Source organism: Ochotona princeps, chromosome 2, assembly GCF_030435755.1.
Source record: "Ochotona princeps isolate mOchPri1 chromosome 2, mOchPri1.hap1, whole genome shotgun sequence".
Lineage (NCBI taxonomy): Eukaryota > Metazoa > Chordata > Mammalia > Lagomorpha > Ochotonidae > Ochotona > Ochotona princeps.
In genome coordinates, this window is record NC_080833.1 from 28,238,256 (window position 1) to 28,258,141 (window position 19,886).

General features: G+C 50.3%; 1 protein-coding gene across 1 annotated transcript in view; it reads left to right on the top strand.

Annotated features, from left to right (window-relative positions):
• Window positions 1-19,886, top strand: part of ZC3H12A (zinc finger CCCH-type containing 12A) — a 251,865-nt gene that overhangs the window by 133,620 nt on the left and 98,359 nt on the right. The window lies entirely within an intron of this gene.

Sequence of the window (19,886 nt, forward strand, 5' to 3'; positions counted from 1 at the left end):
CCCCATCAGGAACTTGTAAAGTTGTGAGGAACTGGATCTAGAGACCCGGTCCTGGCCGCAGTCTTCTCCCCTTCAGGGCCAAGCCTGCAGACCATTTTCAGGGGTCAGAAGAAATTCCAGGCAGGGCACCCAGGTGAAGTCACTCCGACGTGACGGCGTGAGAGCCAGTGGAAACGTGATTTCAAATCCCTGTGGCCTCGCTCACCGGCTGTGTGGCGGTACCCGCGTTCCTGAATCTCTCTGAGCTGCCCAGTTCTTATCTGGGTTAGGGCTGGGTGAAAGGAAGGGTTGTATGCCTGGTGAACAGTAGGAACTCTATGCATGCTTGACTGGGGCTGCCTTGAAGAGCAGCGGACACCTGCGGCGCCGCAGACCAAGCCGAGGTCTGGAGAGGGGGGTGGGGACTCCCTGCGTCATAGTGTGGCAAACAGCTGCTCGGCAGCTTCACATGGGCTGAAGGAAACTCGGCTGAGGCTGTAGCGCGCTGAGCTCAAGCTGGAACCCAAAAGACGCCCTGGTGCGGAGGGGGTGGGCCGAGTGCTCAGAACAGGCGGCTGGGGCGGTGGGGGGGCTCCTCCTTACTAGAGGGGAAGCCTGATTCCTGACTGTAAGGGCGCCTGGTCACTTGCAATGAGATGGGAACGGATGGAGTGACCCTTGGTGTGTCCTGACCCGTTAGGGAAGAGCGACTATGGAAAACTAGAGACAGCAGATCCGTTGGGTCCCCAGTGCCCAGTGCTTGCGCTCTGGTAGCCAAAGCATGGCCAAGTTCACAGGAGGCAAATCACCACTTCCGAGTTGGGGGGAGCAGGGTTTCGATTCCCCTCCCAAATCCCTCCCCCCTTGCCGTCTCTGTCTCTAACTAGCCCTTGGCTCTGCTCTGTGCCTAATCAAACAGCCCCAAATGCTGAAAACTGAATGTTTATTTTATTTTATTTTTTTTACACACTTGCATAACTCCCGGACAAGCCACGCCAGGCGTTGGACTTTTGTTTGGTTTTATTTTGTTGCATTTAATGGAGGGGGGGGGGGAGAGAGAAGAAGTAACACAAACCACCCCAGCGCTTGAAGCTGTCTCAGGCCAGGCAGTGGGCTCGGGTTTCCTGCCTGAGGAGGAGTCTGTGGGCATGGAGGGGCCGTCTCCCTCCCAGGCTCTGGAATCAGTGAGGAAGGGAGGGGAGCCACCTGGCTCAGGGGACACATGCATTACTGCCTAGTAGCCAACAAAGGAGAATACTAAAGAGCATTTCTTGAGCACCTAATACATGCCCCGCACCAAGTTCTGCAGTCTGTGACATTTGGCAATCATGTTCATGCGTTTTTTTTGTTTTGTTCCCTTTCTCTTTGCCTTGCTTTAGAGATGTGAATTCCAAGAGGTCAAGTAAATAACTTGGGCAACACGCGACCTATAGGCAGTCACATCCATCCAGGTTGTGCTAAACGCCTGGCAGTTGGCAGAGATGGCTGTTTTGGCTGACGTGTGCAATGCTTGCCTGGGTGTACCTATTCCCTGACCCAGCTCTCGGCATCTTCAAAACGCTGCCTCTGGCAAGTTCATCCTGGCTGCCCTGCAAGTCAGCCTGCAGGAGCTGCAGCCCTGTGTGTCCCTCACTTCTGGCCCGGGAGGCTGTTTTCCATGGCGCAGGAGGGAGTCCACGAGGCCAGGGACTGTGTCTGTTAACCCCATGAGCCCAGCACCACAGACATCCTCAGCCTAGGTTTGGTGACCGGAGGGCCCCTGGACCATCATGACTGCCCTTTCTTTGGGTCCTGCAGGTTCACTCCCACAAGGATCCCAGCCCTGCCCACCTGCGGCCAAGACGGCCATTCGGAGCAAGGCCTCAGGCCAGGCCAGTAGCTCCTGGCGATTGTGCTGCTCAGACTTCTTGGCATCCTTCAGCAGGCAGCGAGCCTGACTGCCTGCATTATCACTGTTCCGGGACACTTTCTGTTATCAGCGGTAAGGACCAAGTCAGAACTCACAAAACAGCAGATATCAAGAAGGGCTGATGGAAGAACAGCCCAGGAGTTCCACAGTCCAACAGAAATCAAATTCTGGGGCCCATGTTGTGGCATAGTCGGTTAAGCCAGAGTCTGTGATGTCAGCATCCCATATAGTTCAAGACCTGGCTTATCCACTTCTGATTCAGCTCCTTGATGGTGCACCTGGAGAAGCAACAGAAGATGGTCCAACTTCTTGGGTCCCTGAAACTGTATGGGAGACCCAGATGGAGGGCCAGGCTCCTGACTTCAGCCTGGTCCAGCCCCAGCAGTTTTAGCCATCTGGGAAGTGAACCAGCAGATGTAAGATCTCTCTCTCTCCCTCTTTTCTCTATAACTCTTAAAAATACAGAAGTAAATCATTTTTCAAAAGAAATCAAGTTCTGTCCTGTTTCTTCACTTTAAACAAATTTTGTTTGAAAGTCATAGTTACAGAGTGAGAGAGAGAGCTACCAGATGGCTACAGTGGCCAGGGCTGAGCCAGCCTAAAGCCAGAAGCCAGGATCTTCTTCCAGGTCTCCCACATGGGTGGCAGGAACCCAAACCCAAACCGTCTCCCACTGTTCTTCTCAAGCCATTAACAGGGAACCGGCTTGGAAGCAGAATATCTGGGACATAAACCGGTGCCCCTCTGGCACACCAGTATTGCAGGCAGTAACTTTACCTGCTATGCCACAATGTCAATCCATGTTTTTTCCTTTTCTTGCTCACTCTCTTCTCCCCCAATGTTGTTTATTTTTATCAGAAAGGCAGGGTTACAGAGAGAAAAGAAGAGAAAGATCTTCCATCTGCTGGGTCATTCCCTCAAATGGCCCAGTGGTGAGAGCTGGGCCAGTCTGAAGCCAGGAGCTTCTTCTGGGTTATTGGTGCAGGAACTTAAGGACTTGAGCCTTCCTCTGCTACTTTTCCAGGTAATTCGCAGAGTGCTAGATTGGAAGTGGAGCAGTTGGGATTCAAACCAATGCCTATATGGGATGCCAGCGCCATAGGCAGAGGCTTGGCATGCTACGCCACAGTGCTGGCCCCTGTTTCCTCATTTTTCCCATCTTCGGTCTGTTGGTTGCCGTCTTCATGAGTACAAGATGTCTGTAGCGGCTCCAGGCGCAACATCTTCACCCACCAAGTCCAGCAATAAGTCCATCTGTTTTTTAAAAAGCTAATGGGATTTCATACTCATTAACAAACCAGTGACAGACAAAAAGGATGATGCTACTAGAATTAATTTAGACCTGTCAGGATTCCCTGGGGGAAAACCTACAAAAGCAGAACTCCGTAGCACAGAAGGAGGGTTACATCTGTAGTCATGCTATTCCAGAAAAACAAACCCCGTTATTGTCAGTTCATCTTAAACCCTTACCCCCATGGTCCAGTTGTCCCCCAGAAACTTGAGGCTGTCAGTTTCTCCAAGGCAGCAGAGCCTAGTGGCTAAAGGCATGGATCCTGGGCATTGCCTGGAGTTCAAAGTCGCTGTGTCTACCACTGACTAGCCTCATGCCCTTGACCAAGTTACTTCACCTAAGCCTGTTTTTCTACCTGCATGGCAGATATGCTAACAATGACTACCCCACTGTTGTTCTTTTTTTTTTAGGGCCCAGTGCAGTAGCCTAATGGCTAAAGTCCTTGTCTTGCACGACCTGGGATCCCATATGGGTGCCAGTTCATGTCCCGGCTACTCCACTTCCAATCCACCTCCCTGCCCGTGCCCTGGAAAAGTAGTAGAGGACAGCCCAGGGCCTTGGGACCCTGCACCCGCATGAGTGACTCAGAGGAAGCTCCTGGCTCGTGGCTCCTGGCTCCAGATCAGCTTAGCTCTCGTTGGTACGGTCACTTGGGGAGTGAGCCAGTGGACAGAAGATGTTTGTTTCATTTTCTCTGTTAATCTGCCCTTCCAAAAAAAATCTTTAAAAAAAGATTTTAAATTTTTTATTGTAAAGACAGATTTACAGAGCGAGAAAGGGAAACAGAGAGAGTTAGAGTGAGATCTTCCACCTGCTGCTTCTTTCACAAATGACCACAGTGCCTGGAGCTGGGCTGGTCTGAACCAAGAGCCAAGATCCAGGAGCTTCTTCTGGGTCTTCCACATGGCTGTAGGGGCCCAGGACTTTGAATATCCTCTGCTACTTTTCCTAGGCACATCAGCAGGTAGCTGGATTGGAAGTGGAGCTGCCAGGACTTGAACCAGTGCACACATGGGATTCATGAGCTATAGGCAGAGGCTTAGCTTGCTATGCCGGGGGATCCCCACCATGGCCTTTATGGAGATAGCATATGGTAAAGTAAGTGTTTAAGTGCTTAGACCATAGACAGGCATTGTGGTTCAGTGGACAGACACCTGGATCTTATATCTGAGTGCTGGTTTGAGTCCCAGCTACTCTACTTCTGATCCAGCTTCCTGTCAGTGCCCTGGGAGGGCAGCCCATGAGAGTCCCAACTGCTTGGGCCCCTGCCACTCACATATAGGACCTGGATGGATTTCTGGGCTCCTAGCTTTGCTCTGTCTTAGTCCTGGCTGTTATGAACATTTGGAGAGTGAACTAGCAAATGAAAGGTCTCGCTTTCTTTATCATTCTGCCTTTCAAGAATGATAAAAATAAATAACATGAAGCTAGGAACGACTGGCCCTTGTTATTAGCCATCGTCTTGTCATTGCTGTCATTCAATATTAATGAGCCCTCTTGTACCACAGGCCCCTACGCCGGGGGCTGGTGAGCAGAGAGGTGGATATTGCTGTGCCTTCTCTTTTCCAAGCAGCTCCTGGTCCACAGCTGAGGTGGACATAGGGAGGTCTAGTGAGAAGAGAAAGAGGAGGAGACAGACTGTCCCAAGGAACAGCTGCTTGGGACTCCTTGGGGGAATTAGAGGCCACAGCTCTGAGGAGAAGGTGCTTGGAAGAGTCCATGGCCTCTGGGAATGTGAGCATCACGGGCTTTCCAGGCAGGGGGCGGCCCATGCGAAGATTGAAAGGCCTGATGCGTCATGGTGCCCTCTCCCTGCTTTGCAGCCTTTTAGGATAAAAGAAGCAGAGAACAGCAGATGAGGTCCTTCCAGAAGCATCGTATGGCACCAGGCCAAGGAACCAGGACTTTCTCTCAGGGCATCCTCTGAGTTTATGAGACAGGTGAGAGGCAGGATCAGAGTTATACTTTACAAGAAGCGATAACTTGGAGACAAATGATGGGAGGGGATTATGGGGAGAGAGGAAGGAGAGGAAGAGATGAACCCCTACACTTGTAAATCTGTATCTGGAAAAAACATAATTAGTTAAAAAAAAATACAAACAGTATCTGGGGGTCAGTGCTGTGGTTTAGTAGGTAAAGCTGCTACCTGTAACACCAGCATCCCCTTTGATGCCAGCTGAGTTCTGGCTGTTTCACTTCCCATCTAGCTCCCTGCTAATGTTCCCCCAGGGAAAGCAGTGGAAAATGGCCCAAGTGCTCAGGCCGCTGCTAGCCACAGGGGAGACCCAGAGGAAATTCCTGGCACCTGGCTTCAGCCTGGCCCAGGCTTGGCAGTTGCAGCCATTTAGGGAGTTAAACCGGTAGATAGACAAACCTTCTCTGCCTGTGTCTGACTTTCATATATATATATATATATTTTTATATATATTTATATAGTTCCTGGAAGCTCTTGTGAAGCTGAATTTGGGGGAGAAACTGGAGGGGGTAAGCCCCCTAGAAAGAACTCATTAGGTGAGTCATTCCCAAGAGCACTGCCCACCAGCTCTTTCCTGTCTCCCAGGACCTGCTGAATCTTGTAGAAGCAGCCCAGGACCATCCTTCACCTGGTTGGATGACGGCTTGGGCTCCTCTAGTGCCTGCAGGAGCAGCCTGCCAATGCCCTGCATCTCCTGCGGTCTGCACCCCCACTGCCCACCACCTGCCTTAGCTGCTCCCCAGCCCCGTGCCTTGGTGCAGCTTCTTTCTTCCTGTGGGACTAGGACAGCCGTCCTGGAATTCTTTGCTTTATGACAGGCTCAAAAGCATGGCTTTGGGGACCCCATTTCCTAGGTTAGCCTTGCTCCTGACAACCCCCGCCTGGACTCTGACCCCGTGGTGTTACATTCTTGTCCTCCGGGCTACTTAATATCTTGCACTCACATAACTCCTCGCCGCCCACTCCCCGGGCTTTTCCCAATCCGCTCTGTCCCTCAGTTCCTAGATCCTTGAGCTCACCACAATCTCTTGATTCCAACGTTTGACTTTTTGTCTACTTGACCCTGATTTTTGCCCTGACGCTCGCTTCACAGCTGTCCCACTACCCTAACTCAGTTACCTGGGACCAAGGCCAACCCTTCACCAGCCTCAGCCGCAGGTGCTGCTCCAGCCTCTCGCTCCCAGCCATCACCATTTCATCACCAAGGCAGCTGAGACAGCCAAGCCTCTAAACAAAACTCACAGTCGCTATGAATAGTCTCCCCTCTCTCTTTCAGGGAACCCGATACCATAGAAAACCAGGAGTGCTTGCTCAGTTTTCCCCTGGCACCTCCACATCTACTCCATCGGCAGATCCTGCCAGGATCCCTTCTAGGACCCCCAGGCCAGCTCCTCTCTCCTCCAAGCTGCCGGCCCTGAGGCCAAGCTCGCTACTTAGCAGAACCAGCATACCAGAATGATTGTCCGTGTCCCTTGCTTTTCCGCAGCATCTACTCCATCTCCACCCACAGCTTCACACAGCAACCAGAGTCAACCTTCGGATCTGTCCGGCAGATCCCATCCCTCACGGCCCTGCCTAAACCTTCCAGTGATTTTCCATCACACTTAGAATCAAATCCAAACAGCAGCCCTTATAAGGCCACATCCCTCCGGCTTCGTGTATTGCTTCTCTCCTGGCTTCAGCCTGACTGGGCCTCTTTCAATTCCTTGATCGTTCTAACTCGTTCTTATTCCTGGGCCTTTGCGCTGGTCCTGGGCTGGCTTGCCCTCCTCCTAGGATTGGCCACGTCCTTTCTCACCTCCAGTCATGGCTCAGACCCTTTTTTTCTGGAAATGCCCTTGCTGACACCTCCAAATAGGGATCTCCAATTCCACAGCCCAATTCCCTTCCCACTCCACTTGCCCAAGATGTGTTGGGGTCATCTCCTCACTTGCTCCCCTCTGGACTCCACTCCCCAGCACAGCCACACTCCACACACACATGTCTCAAACAGCTAAGGACCCTGAACACAACAGTGGTCCCCTAACTCATCACTTAGTGAAAGGATTTTTATTTGTTTTGAATTCGAGGGGTAGAGAGAGACAGAGAAAGCTCCCCTCTGCTGGTTCACTCCTCGGACATCCCAGAGCTGGACCAGGCCAAAGAACCCAGGAGCCAGGAACTCAACCTAGGGCCTCCTAGTTTAGCTGGCAAGTTCCTACCACTGCTGCCTCCCTGGGCACACATGGACAGGAACCTGCAGCTGGGAACACAGCTAGGAGTCAATCTCAGCTCAGCTAGCCCAACCAGCACACCAAAAGACTGCCCATCACCTAGTGTTTTTGCTGTACCTTTCTATATTGGGATGCACACATGGTTCACACCATTGTCTTCTGATGGCTTATGCAGTTGGGGAGCATGTTGCACAAAGGGTTCCAGCCTGGGAGCCACAAGCCCATGTTCACACAGCACATTCACCCAACACTGCTTTTCTGTGTCTACGTGGTTCAATGACCCATGACTGTCCCTGTGATGGAACCTTCTTCCTTCCCAGAGTCTTCAGGATCTGTTACTATGAGTGCTGACCACCTGATGATGGCTGCAGCCTGGGGGCTCTCTGGCTCTGCAACTCATGACACCTCCTCTGTCGTGGACTGCTTCTCTCTGCAGTTCTGGTTCTGTACTCACCCCCCTGCCCAGCCCTCCTCCCAACCTTTTCCTTTGGACAAACCCAAGATCAGTCCCAGTCGTCCACCTTCCTCTTCCACCATGAATCAATACAGACAAGAAGCATGTGGCCCAATAGGAAAGTGGCAGCTCAAGATGTCAACATGGCTAGACCACAGAACTCACATTACTTTGGATGTTTCTCTGAAAGTATTTTCTTAATCAGTAGACTTTCAGGAAAGGTGTCTACCTTCCATAACCCATTGGAGAGCATCCAAGAAACAAAGAATGTCTTCTCTCAGGTGGGAAGGATTTCTGTCAGGATACTGAAGCTGCTGTAGCGTGTTCCCCTGTGTCTCCAAGCTGCTGGGCTGCACAGCCTTTCCTATCATGGGAGTTAATTCCTCTGCATCCATCTATTTGGGAGAAGAACTCTGTGTGTGTGCAAGTGGCTTCCAGAAGCTAAAAAGGCAAGTGTGCAGCTCTTCCCCCTACTCCCTGGAAGAAAGACAGCCCCAACAACCAGTTTTAGACTTCAGGCCTCCAGGATTGTGATATAATGGATTGCTATTGTCTTAAGCCACTAAATACAAGGCCTTTCACATAGGCAGATAAGGGTAGACTTTGTAGATATAAGGGTATTTCAGAAAGCTTGTGGGGAGAAAAAACTCTACAAGATGTTCATTTAGGTTCAAAAAGCTTTAGAAATCAGGAAGCAGTGTTTCGGTGCAGAACGCTAAACAGCCACCTGTGATGCCAGCGTCCCATACAAAAGCCATTTTGAGACCCAGCTGCTCCACTGCTGACCCAGCTGCCTGCTGATGCTCCTGGGAAAGCTGCAGAAGACAGCCCGAAAGCTTGGGAACCTGCCACCCACGTGGGAGACCTGGGTGGAGTTCCAGGCTCCTGGCTTCCGTCTGCCAAGCTCCAGTTGTTGAGGTGATTTGGGGAATGCACTAGCTGATAAGAGATCTCTCCCTCCCTCCCTTCTCTGTGTCACTCTCGTCTTTCCATTACATTCGTCTTTTTTAAAGGTTAAATGAATAACTTTGGAGATCTATGCTTAGTTTTTCTGAAATAAACTCCATTTTTCATGGACATTTAAAGATTCCTCATACAGATTCATACATCTTGCTGGTTCAGTACAGGAGGTGCCATTAGCTTAAACAAATCTAAAATTCGTTTCCTTAATAAAATTCTCACAGCAAACATGTTAGTCCTGAGAGCCAGAACAACCAAGTCCCAATCCTGGGTCTGTCACTTGCTGGCTGGCTGGTCCTGTCCAAGCCCATGACATGTCTCCATCGGATGCTCTCCCAGTCTTTCCAGCTCTGCCAGCCATCTAGCTACGCATGTGAAAGCAGTCTTGGAGCCACGTTTTCTTCACTCGCTCTGTGTAAGCCATCTGCATACTGTTTCACTTCTGTCTCCAGGGAGAATCCCTGTCTCGAGTTTTATCTCTCCTCCCATCATCCTAGTCTACATGCCCCTGCACCTGTTTGGATGGTTCCTCCAACTCCTTGCTAGTCCATAGCTTTCCTTCTCCCCCAGGAGCCACAGCAGCCAGCATGATTTTTAGAAATACAAATCAGGGGCCTGGCATGGTGGCCTAGTGGCTAAAGTCCTTATCTTGCATGAGCCAGGATCTCATATGGGTGTTGGGTCGTGTCCCCATAACCCTACTTCCCATCTAGCTCCTTGCTTGTGGTCCAGGAAAGCAGCCAAGGACAGCCCAGGGTCCTGGGACACTGAACCCACATGGCAGACTTGGAAGAGGCTGTTGGCTCCTGGCTTCAGATTGGCTCAGCTCTGGCTGTTGTGGCTGCTTGGGGAGTGAATCAGTGGATGGGAGATCTTCCTCTCTGTCTCTCCTTCTCTCTGTATATCTGACTTTCCAATAAATATAAATTAAAAAAAAATACAAATCAGATCACAGAACTTATATCAGGGTCTTATGGCCAGTGCAACAAATTCCAACCACTTTGGTCACCTCAATAGAGCCAATGTAGGGGTGGGTACTGTGCCACTTGGGACACCTGCATCCCATATTGAATGTCAGTTCAAGTCCCAGTTGCTCTGTTTCCCACCCAGATTCCTGCTTATGCTCCTGGGAAGGCAGTAGATGACAGGCCCTGCCACCCAAGTGAATGACTGGGATAGAGTTCCTGCTTCCTGGATTTGGCCTGGGTAGCCCCAGCAGTTCTGTGCTTTTTTGGGAATAAACCTAAAATGGAAGAGCTCTCTCTCCACCCATTTCTGTCACTCTGACTTTCAAATAAATAAATGCATTTTAAAAACTTATTTATTTATTTGAAAGAGTGATGAAGGGAAAGGGGGAGACAGAGAGCAAGGTCTTCCATCTTCTTATTCAATCCCCAGATAGCCACAACGGCTAGGGCCAGTCCAGGCCGAAACCAGGAGAGATGAGCTTCCTCTGGGTCTTCCACATGGGTAGCAGAAACCCTAATATTTGGGCCACCTTCTGCTGTTTCCTTTTTTACAGGTTTATTCATTTATTTTTTGTAAATATTTACTTATTTTCACTTTTAAAAAATATTGTTTTGTTTTTAATATTGTTTACATAGTTGAGAGGATGCGCGCCCATGTGGGCCTCCGATTATGTGGGGGAGGTCGAGGTATGGAGGAAGGTAGGTGGGACAAATATTTCAGTTCTTTTCTTATTATTCACCTGGTCTGATGGGGATGAAGCGGAAGGGACCACTCTTCGCAATCAAACCACAACAGCACCCAGGGATGGGGAACAGTCATTTGATGACACCTTAAAGATGCTGATGTGGGGAAGAATGTTCCGAGGGTGTTACTTGAATGGTTTTGGTAGTTCTAAGATGTTGTGGGCTTAGTTACACCAAGCTTGAGAAACTTTTGAGGTCCAATGAGCTCTATGGCTAAATCCTCCCTTTGCATGTGCTAGGATCCTGTATGGGTACCAGTTCATATTCCAGTTGCTCCACTTCCCATCCAGCTCCCTGCTTGTGGCCCAGGAAATCAGTGGAGAATGGCCCAAAGCCTTGGGACCCTGAACCCACGTGGGAGACCAAGGAGAAGCTCCTGGCTTCAGATCAGCTCAACTCTGGCTGTTGTGGCCACGTGGGGAGTGAGCAAGCAGTTGAAAGATCTCTGTCTCTCCTTCTCTCTGTAAATCTTAACTGCCTTTCCAATAAAAATAAGTAAATCTTTTAAAATAAATAAATAAATAAATCTTTATTGGAAAGTCAGATATATATATAGAGAGGAGGAGAGACAGAGAGGAAGATCTCCCATCCGTTGATTCACTCCCCAAGCAGCCACAACAGGCGGAGCTGAGGCGATCTAAAGTCAGGAGCCAGGAGCCTCTTTCAAGTTTCCCACGCAGGTGCAGTGTCCCAAGGCCCTGGCCGTCCTCAACTGCTTTCTCAGGCCACAAGCAGGGAGTTGGATGGGAAGCGGGGTGGCCAGGATTAGAACTGGCACCTATATGGGTTTCCGGCACATTCAAGGTGAGGACTTTAGCTGCTAGGCTAAATCTTTTTCTATAAAAAGAAACTCTTTCCAAGGTCTACTGACTGGCCAAATCCACCTCAATGTGCATCCACAGACCTCGACACTTGTTGCAAAGCTTGGCCAGGAGAGTTGTCCAACTTGTTCTGCTTTCTATATCCTCTGACAAGGCACTTAACATCCCCTGCTGGCCAAATGAATTGCCTGTCATGTTCCCCATGTGCATCTGGACATGATGTCACTGCACAGGCATCAGCAACTGAGAAGACCCAGTCCCAACACATGCGCTCCAAGGTCAGACCACTTATCTTGTGATTTTCCCTGTGACAGGATTCAAATCCAGTGATCTAGTTGAAGAGTCCCCCAAGAAACCTTTCTTGGGGTGATCTCAGACTTGACTTATGTGTGCCAGCCAAAGCAGGGTCAGGTTTAGTTTGTCACCTCTACCAGTCCACACACATACCAGTGGATGTAGTTGCCTGGTCAATTCCACTTGCAATCCCATCTCACACGAATTGATGGGTGCTGTGGCCTACCCCAGCCCAGCCTGCCACAGGCCTGGTCTTCAAACACATCAGCAGGTGCCAGGCACTAGTCAGGGTGACCACTAATAATCCCCACCAGACCTGCCCCCCAGCCCCGGTTTTTGCATGTGCCAGCATGTGCTGGAGCCTAGCCTGGTCTGTCCCATTCCATTTTTGTGTACACTTATGAGTGCTACAGAGTAACTCACCTGGGCCTGCCCCTAGATCAGTGCACATGCATGCTGACTGGTGCTGCCACTTTGATCAGCCTGGCCTATCCTCAACACTTACTTTCACCAGTGGAAACTGCAACCCAGCTGCATAGTTGCCATAGTTTCCCTGCCAGGCATGTTACCAGCTCCAGATCTTGCATCTGCCAGGGAGTATTGCAGTTGAGCCTGACATGACTGGCACCCAGTCTTGGCAATTGCCAGTTGGTACTGCAGCCTAGATCAGCTGGCCTGCATCTATTCTGGCTCTCATGCAAAACCCAGCCTAGTCCCCTAATTCAGCCCAACTGCTAGCTGATGGATGTTACAGCCCTGCCTGGACCAGCCCTGCCTCTAGTCCCAGATCTATGCTCACCGTTAGAAGCAGGGTCTCAGCAGGCGGAGTCCCAGGCCTACTCCCACTCCTAGGTTTTGCGTGTGCCAGCAGGTGCTGCAACCTAATCTGAGATGGCCCACCCCATCTTGGCATTTGCCAGCAGATTCTGCAGCCTGGTTCAGCCCAGCCCGCCCCCAGACCCAGCTCTGGCTAGTGGGTACAGCAGCCTTACACAGCCTGGCCCATTCCCATTCTTAGCACTCTTTTGAACTGGGGATGGGTGCTGCAGTCCAACCCTGCCCTGTACCCCATCCTGACTCTCTCTCATTCCATGGTGTGTTGTGGACTGGCCCAGCCTGGCTGGCTGCCAGACCTGGCCTACACCTTTGTTGTATGCCAATGGGTGCTGCAGACCAGCCCAATCCAGCCTGGCCTGGTTCCAGTCCTGGCTCTCATGCTCACCACCAGGAACTGTAGCCTACCATGGAAGTTCCCCAAGTTTCCCTGCTAGGCCCGCTCCCAGCCCTGAATCTCGTGAGTGCCAATGGATGCTGCTACCCGGCATAATTATGGGCTGCACCCATCCCACCTCTTACCAGTAGGTGCTACAGTCTATCCCAGGTTGTCCCACCCTCAAGACCCAGTTCTCATGTGACCTAGTGGGTGCTGCAGCTTAGTTCTGCCTGTCCCACACCTATTCTGGCTCTTGTGAGCACTAGCAGGTAGTGGGTGCTGCAATCATGCTTGGCATGGTCTGCCTCAGTTCCAACCCTTGCATATGCCAGCAGGTACTGCAGCCTGGTCCAGCCCAGCCACTTCCCATCCCTGACTTCTGAGTGACAGGTGAGTCCTGTGGTCCAGCCTGGCTTGGCACATCACCTCACACAGCTCTTACGCAAACCAGCGGTACTGCAGTCCCACAGAGGCAAGCCCATAAGTCTCCTACAGAATCTGCCTCCAGATCTGGTGGGTGCTATGGCCTGGTCTGATATGGCCTACCCCTTGTTGCAACACTCGTGGGTGGGCAATACAACCTAGTCCAGCCAGGCATGCCTTCTAGCCACAGATTTCCCATGTCCCGGTGGACAGTAGATGATGCTACTTAGCTCAGCCCATGTTTCCCATGTAGGTGAGTGCCTTGGCCTGATCCAGACATGCCCTCCAGTTTCCCTCTCTAAACCACTCTACCTCAGCTCCCTCATCTACCAACAGGTGCAGTGGCCTGGTCCTTGGAAGTTCCTGGAAGTCCTGCCAGCTATTGGCTGCCTTTCTCCCAGCAGTATAACTTCTGTACCAGTATTAAAAACAACAACAACAATAATAAAGGTACAAGGCAAGCTAGGCAGTTGCCCATAGCTGGAGCACCTTTTGCTGTTTTCCCCAGACCATTAGCAGGAAGCTAGATCAAGAGTGGAACAGACAGGACTCCCAATTGGCACAACAATGTCAGTCCCATAAATAAATCTTAAAAAAAAAAAAAAAAAGAATCATCAATGTACAATTTTACAGCTGTAGAGGCCAGAAGTCTACAGTGGGTTGTTAACTTTGAGTTCTTTCTGATGCCTGGGGAAGATCTGTCTCGCCTTTTCCGCTTGCCAGAGGCTGCCTGCATTTCTTGACTCATGGCCTCTTTCTTGCACCACTTTGACCGCCACTTCTGTCATCACATCTCTTCTGATTCTGATGTTCCCGTCTCCGTTTGAAAAGGATTCTTGCATCTCCAATGTTGTCGTGTAGTGAACTGAGATGCTGCCTGCACCATATGGATGCCAGTTTGAGTCCTGACTACTCAACTTTCAACCCAGTTTCCTGCTAACGTCCCTGGGAAAAGCAGCAGCAGACTAAGTATTTAGGTTCATGTACCCATGATGAAGTTCCTTGCTCTTGGGTTTGGCCTGGTTCGGCTCTGGCTTTTGTGGCTATTTAGCGAATAAACCAGTAGATGGAAGGTCTCTCTCTCTCCCTCTCCCCCATTTCTCTCTCTCTCTATCTCCTTTATTCTTACTAACTCAGCCTTTCATGTAAATAAATATTAAAAGATGGCATCCTGTTTGGTTGGACTGTCTACCAGATCACTGTTAGAATCTTCCACTGGTTTCCTATTGCACTTAGAATCCAAAACAAACATCTCGCTTGAACCCCAGACCTCACAGGCATCTGTCCCTTCTTGCCTAGTACACCCATCCTGGCCCTACACCCCCACAAGGTCCCTCAAGGGCATCAAACCCAGCTCGACTTGAAGTCTTTCTTTGGCCCTTCTGCCTGCTTGAGTGCCCACAAGGCCCAGTCCTTCCTGTCAATTTGGTTTTAGCTGGAGGGATCTTCCTCCAAGAGCCTCTCTCCTGCATCAAGTAGCTCAAGTTGACTGTTTTCTGTGCTCTCCTTTATAATACCATCTCTTCCCTGATGTTTTCCGGTTCCTTGCTTATTTGTTGGCTTCTGTCTCCCAGGGAGCAATACAGGCATCAGCAAAGCTGGGACTTCGTCCATTCTGTATTTCCAACACCAGGTCTCACTCAGTGTTCGTCGAATGTGTCAGCCAGCCTGTCACTTTATTTTTCCAGTGGGTCTCATCAGCTTGGTTGGAGAAGTTAGCAGCTTATACCTAAGATATGGCCACATCTTAGCTCAAGGCATTGACTTGCAAGAAACAGAATCCCTCACAAGTTGACTCACAGAAAAAGAGGTTTACTGTGAGGTTGCAATGGACAACATGATGAGCATCCAAGGAGATAAAACACAGGAGAAACAGGCTACATCCTGGGAACCACAAAGATGCTGAGTCTCTCACCCTAACCCTCACCCTACAGCACCCTGTGGCCCCCAACTGCCTCCTCTCTGCACCCATGTGCCTTGTCCATGAAGGTGAATGTCTTCTGATTGCACACAGCCATTCGTGGCCAATGCAGCCCCAACTCTCCATGTCCTGGCATGGCTGCCCAGGACCTGCTGTCCATCACAGTCAGGGAGGGAGATTCCAGCTGTCCCATGTTGAACCCTTCAATGATTCCTGGTGCCATCGCCCATGGGCAAGGTGAGGAGGTTATAAAGCGTGGGTGACTTTCTGGTTTCATGCCCTCAGGATGTATGTGGATGGGAAACAATGCCCAAAGAAGGGAGCACGATTGGCCAGATGCTCCCCAAGCATGTCTGCATAAGGCCAAGTCTCTGGCACCTAGTGTGTCCTCAGCAGCATGAGTTCCTCTTCTCCGGCACCTCGCATTCTGTACAGCTCCCATTGGCATGCATCTACCTCCAGCTTGTATTGCTTATCCTCACACCAGTCAGAACTTCCGGTGCCTCACCATCTTTTCAAATGCATTCCAGGGAAAGCCAGGTTTCCCTTCTCCCCCAGTCACTGACAGAGCTTACCTCTTCCAGGCAGCTCTGAATCATCGGGTCTCCACCACCCATCTCAGAACCTCAGACAGCCCCTGCCTGCCTGTTCTCTTCCCCAGTTCCTCTTCTCCTCATCCCTTGTGGTCACATTGAAGAGCTCATGAACACTCCAGCTCAGGGTATGACATGACAAGGTGGCTCAAGTCAGCACTTGAGAGTCAGGCAACCCAGGGTTCAAACCCAGCTCTGTCTTCTAATTTGGTAAATTGATAAATCTCTTGATAAATCTCTTTAATTCGGTGAAATTAATTTCCTCATGTGTTGAAGTAGTAATAATTATAAGATTACTTTTTATTTCTTTCTTAGTGTATCAAAGATTTTTTTTTCTTTAAAGGCAGAAAGGAGAGACCAGAAGAGAGAGACAGAGACAGAGGGAGAGATCTCCCATCCACTGGTTCACTCTCTAATAGCTGCGATGGCCAGAGCTGAGCTGATCCAAAGCCAGGATTCTGGAGCTTCTTCTGAGTTTAGCATGAGAGCACAGGGGTTTTAGGATTTAAGCAATTCTCTACTGCTTTCCCAGGCCATAAGCAAGGAGGCGGATCAGCAGTGAAGTAGCTGATACTCTAACCAGCTTCTATATGGGATGCCAGCACCCACAAAAAAGCTTAGTCTACTATGCCATGCTGCCAGCCCCAATTACAGGATTTCTTTGAAAACTGCTATGATGCATGCAATATATGCATGTATTTTCTCAATGATTGATTCATTGCAGTGATTGCCAGGGAACTATCAATAAGTAAGACCCAGGCTCCAGGCCCTGCATTTTAAAACATCTGGTTTTCTTGATTGATCTGTACTACTCATCATACAGTCTTCTTTTTAAATTTAAGATTTATTTATTTTTATTGGAAAGTCAGATTTACAGAGAAGGAAAGACAGAAAAATCTTCCACCTGCTGGTTCACCCCACAAGTAGCTGCAACGGCCAGAGCTGAGTCAATCCAAAGCCGGGAGCCAGAAGCGTCTTCTTGATCTCCCACATGGGTACAGGGTCCCAAGGGCTTGGGCCATCCTCCACTGCTTTCCCAGGCCACAAGCAGGGAGCTGGATGGGAAGCGGAGCAGCTGGGACATGAAACCAGTGCCCATATGGGATCCTGATGCATGCAAGGTGAAGATTTAGCCACTGTGCCATCCCACTGGGCTCTGTTACAGCCTTATTACTCCCTACCTGACAAGGCCCTTCTATAACACAAATTATCCATGACTATGAGTTGCATGTAATTACATACAACTTGTTCATTTCCAGCTGTAAGAGCCATTTTTGATGACTTACAAAACACAGAGGAGGACTTGACCCATGCTTTCTGTCCCCATCATGGTAGAACCCTTTCCTTCCTGGTGGCTCCTTGGTGGTGCTCATAGACATAGCACATACTGTTAGTCCCAAGGCACATTTTGCAGGTTTGGGGCTATGAGATTCAAGAATCTACAGGCACCGCTGTGAATGGCTGGTCTACGTGATGCCGTAAAAGGTGAGAAGAACAGGGCATGTGTCATGGTACAGCAGAGACTAAGAAGTGCTTTGGACATTTCCAGCCCATACCAGGGTGCTTGGGATTAAGCCCCACCTCTGCTTCTGCTTCCCATCCAGCTAATGTGCCTGGGAAGGAGACGACCCCAAGGACTTGGTCCCTGCCACCCATGGGGTGGACCTGGATGGAATTCTTGGCTCCTGGCTTGGCTGCTGTGGCTGTTCAGGGAGTGACACAGTGAATGCAAGATATCGCGCTCTCTCTCACACACACATAAAATCAAATGAATAAACACTCCATGAAAGTGAAAGTAGCAGCCTATGCGTGTCCCTGTGCAGTCTTCTGTAGTTGGGGGGTGTTGCCCCCAGTGACAAAACACAGGGCGCATCAGGACTCCTTGGGCTCTGCCGCAGGCCGGCTGCTCACTCTCTTTAGTCCTGGTCTGACTGCTTCTCAGCCTTTTGGCTAAGACCAAGTGTAGTCCTGGTCTGTTACACCTGTTCACTTAATGCAACAGCACTGTGGGCTGGAGGTGATGGTGCCCATGGCATCCACTAGGCGGGGAGCTAGTGGGCTCCACCACTTAAGCAGCTCCCCTAATGTGGCCAAGTCACTAGCAATAGCTACTGGGTTTGGATCCACATCTGTGGGAACTGCTGCTGTGAGGCTCAGCCATGCCAAGTTTATGTGTAATTCCTTGCCTTGCTGGTGTAAGAGCATCCACAGCTCTTGGTTCCTGTGGCCAGCACACTTTCCATCCCCCCAGGGCAGTGGCTGGTGGGTGCTAGGTGCCCAGTAAACAGCAGGTTAATGAATAAAGCAAATGGCAGTATGTGAACTTGCCTTTTCCACGGTGACACTGCCTACCCTGGCTATTCTCATTAGAGGGGCAGAGGGAAACTCCTTTATTAATTGATATAATAGAATGTTGTCATTGCTTTCATTTGTATTTCTTTGATTATTGGTAAGATGAAATGTTTGTGAATATCTACTGCTAAACATTTGGAATTTTGTGTCCATATCATTTGCCTCCCATTAGCTATACATAAGGTCCCATTCATCTAATGGAGTCTTTGTAGCTTGTTTTTTTCTCCATCAAGGTTGAATCAAGCATGTTCCACATGGGGCCAGCATCATGGCATAGCAGGTAATCTCTGCTTTTGACGCCAGCATCTCACATTAAAATACTGTGCTGGCTCAAGTCTTGGCTGCTCTGCTTCTAATCCAGATTCCTGCTAATGTGGACCATGAGAAGCAGATGATGGCTCAAGTATCTGGGTCCCTGACAACCACATGATGGGCCCCAGTTGAGTTCTTAGCTCCCAGCTTCAGCTTGGCCTAAGCTGACAAACTGCCAACCCCAGGGAGTGGATCAGCAGATGGGAGCTCTCTCCTCTTCTCTCTGTCTCTCTGCTTTTCCAAAACAATAAATAAGTGAAACATACAGGAGTCTGTGTGCAGTTATATCCCAACTCTAAGGAACTTTGTAGAGGCGTTACCAGCCAGTTTAGATTTGAGGACCAACAGGGCCAATCACCCAAGGACAGCAAGACACAACTGTTGCTGAGATTCCAAATGCAAAGCCAAAGCTGGAAACAGTGGCCAACAGGGCTGTCACGTGGCAGTCACCACGCCTGATGCCCGCCCTGGGATGAACCCTGAGCAGAGGCTGTGGAGTGGCAGATTCCTGGGGAGAGGGACTCTCAGCTGGGACCAGATCATGGGAGTTCATCAGGCAGGAGTGGGGAAAAATGTCTTGTGGGGAAGGCAAAGGCATGGGGAAGTCGTGGTGAATGAAGACGGGTGTGCTGAGAGCCAGAGGGAGTGTTGAGTGGGAGGAGCAGCCCAGCCAGAGGCATGCACAGTTGAGGAGGGCCCTGAGCACCACTGGAAGTGGCCAGTGCAATATGGAAGCATTCCTTTCTTAAGGAGTTCTTTATTGGAAAAGCACAGTGATGGAGCAAGAGAGTGGAAGACCCAGGACAAGCAAGAGAGATTTTCATCTGTTTGTTTGTAACCTAGTTGGCCTCAACAGCCAGGTCTGAGCTGGGTCAAAGCCAGGTTTCAGGAGCTCCATCTGATCTGCCACGTGGAGGACAGGAATTCCAGGATTCAAGCCATTTCTGCTGCTTTCCAGGAACATTCACAGAGAGCTGGGTTATCAGCCGAGCAGCAGGGACTCAAACCAGTTCTCCAATGTAGGATATAGGCGTCCCAAGCGATGGCTTAACCCAGGGCACCACTACCACACTGGCCCCTGGAAGAGTTTCTCATAGCAAGAGTGGTGTATGATCAAGATTATGAGGGGCAGGTGGCTCTCAGTGAAATGTAGGGGACAGAAAGGAGGAAGATGGTGTACAGGATGGGTATCCAATGAGGGGCAGGTGCCAGGAGCATCTGAGAGGAGGGGCTTGTCTCTGGGTCCCCTGGAGATCAAGAGGAGAGCCAGCGTGGCCGGGTGAGTCAGTTCCCTGAGCATGCCAACCCGTTCTGCCAGCCGGCCCCGACACAGTTACATGGAGCAGGCTGGACAGCTAATTGGGTTCAGGTGCTCCGGCCGCTGGACTCTGCAGGGAGGGGACAGCCAGTGGAGAGCTCCACCCCCTTCCACTGCCCCAGATCACAGCTCTGGCCAGCCCTCTC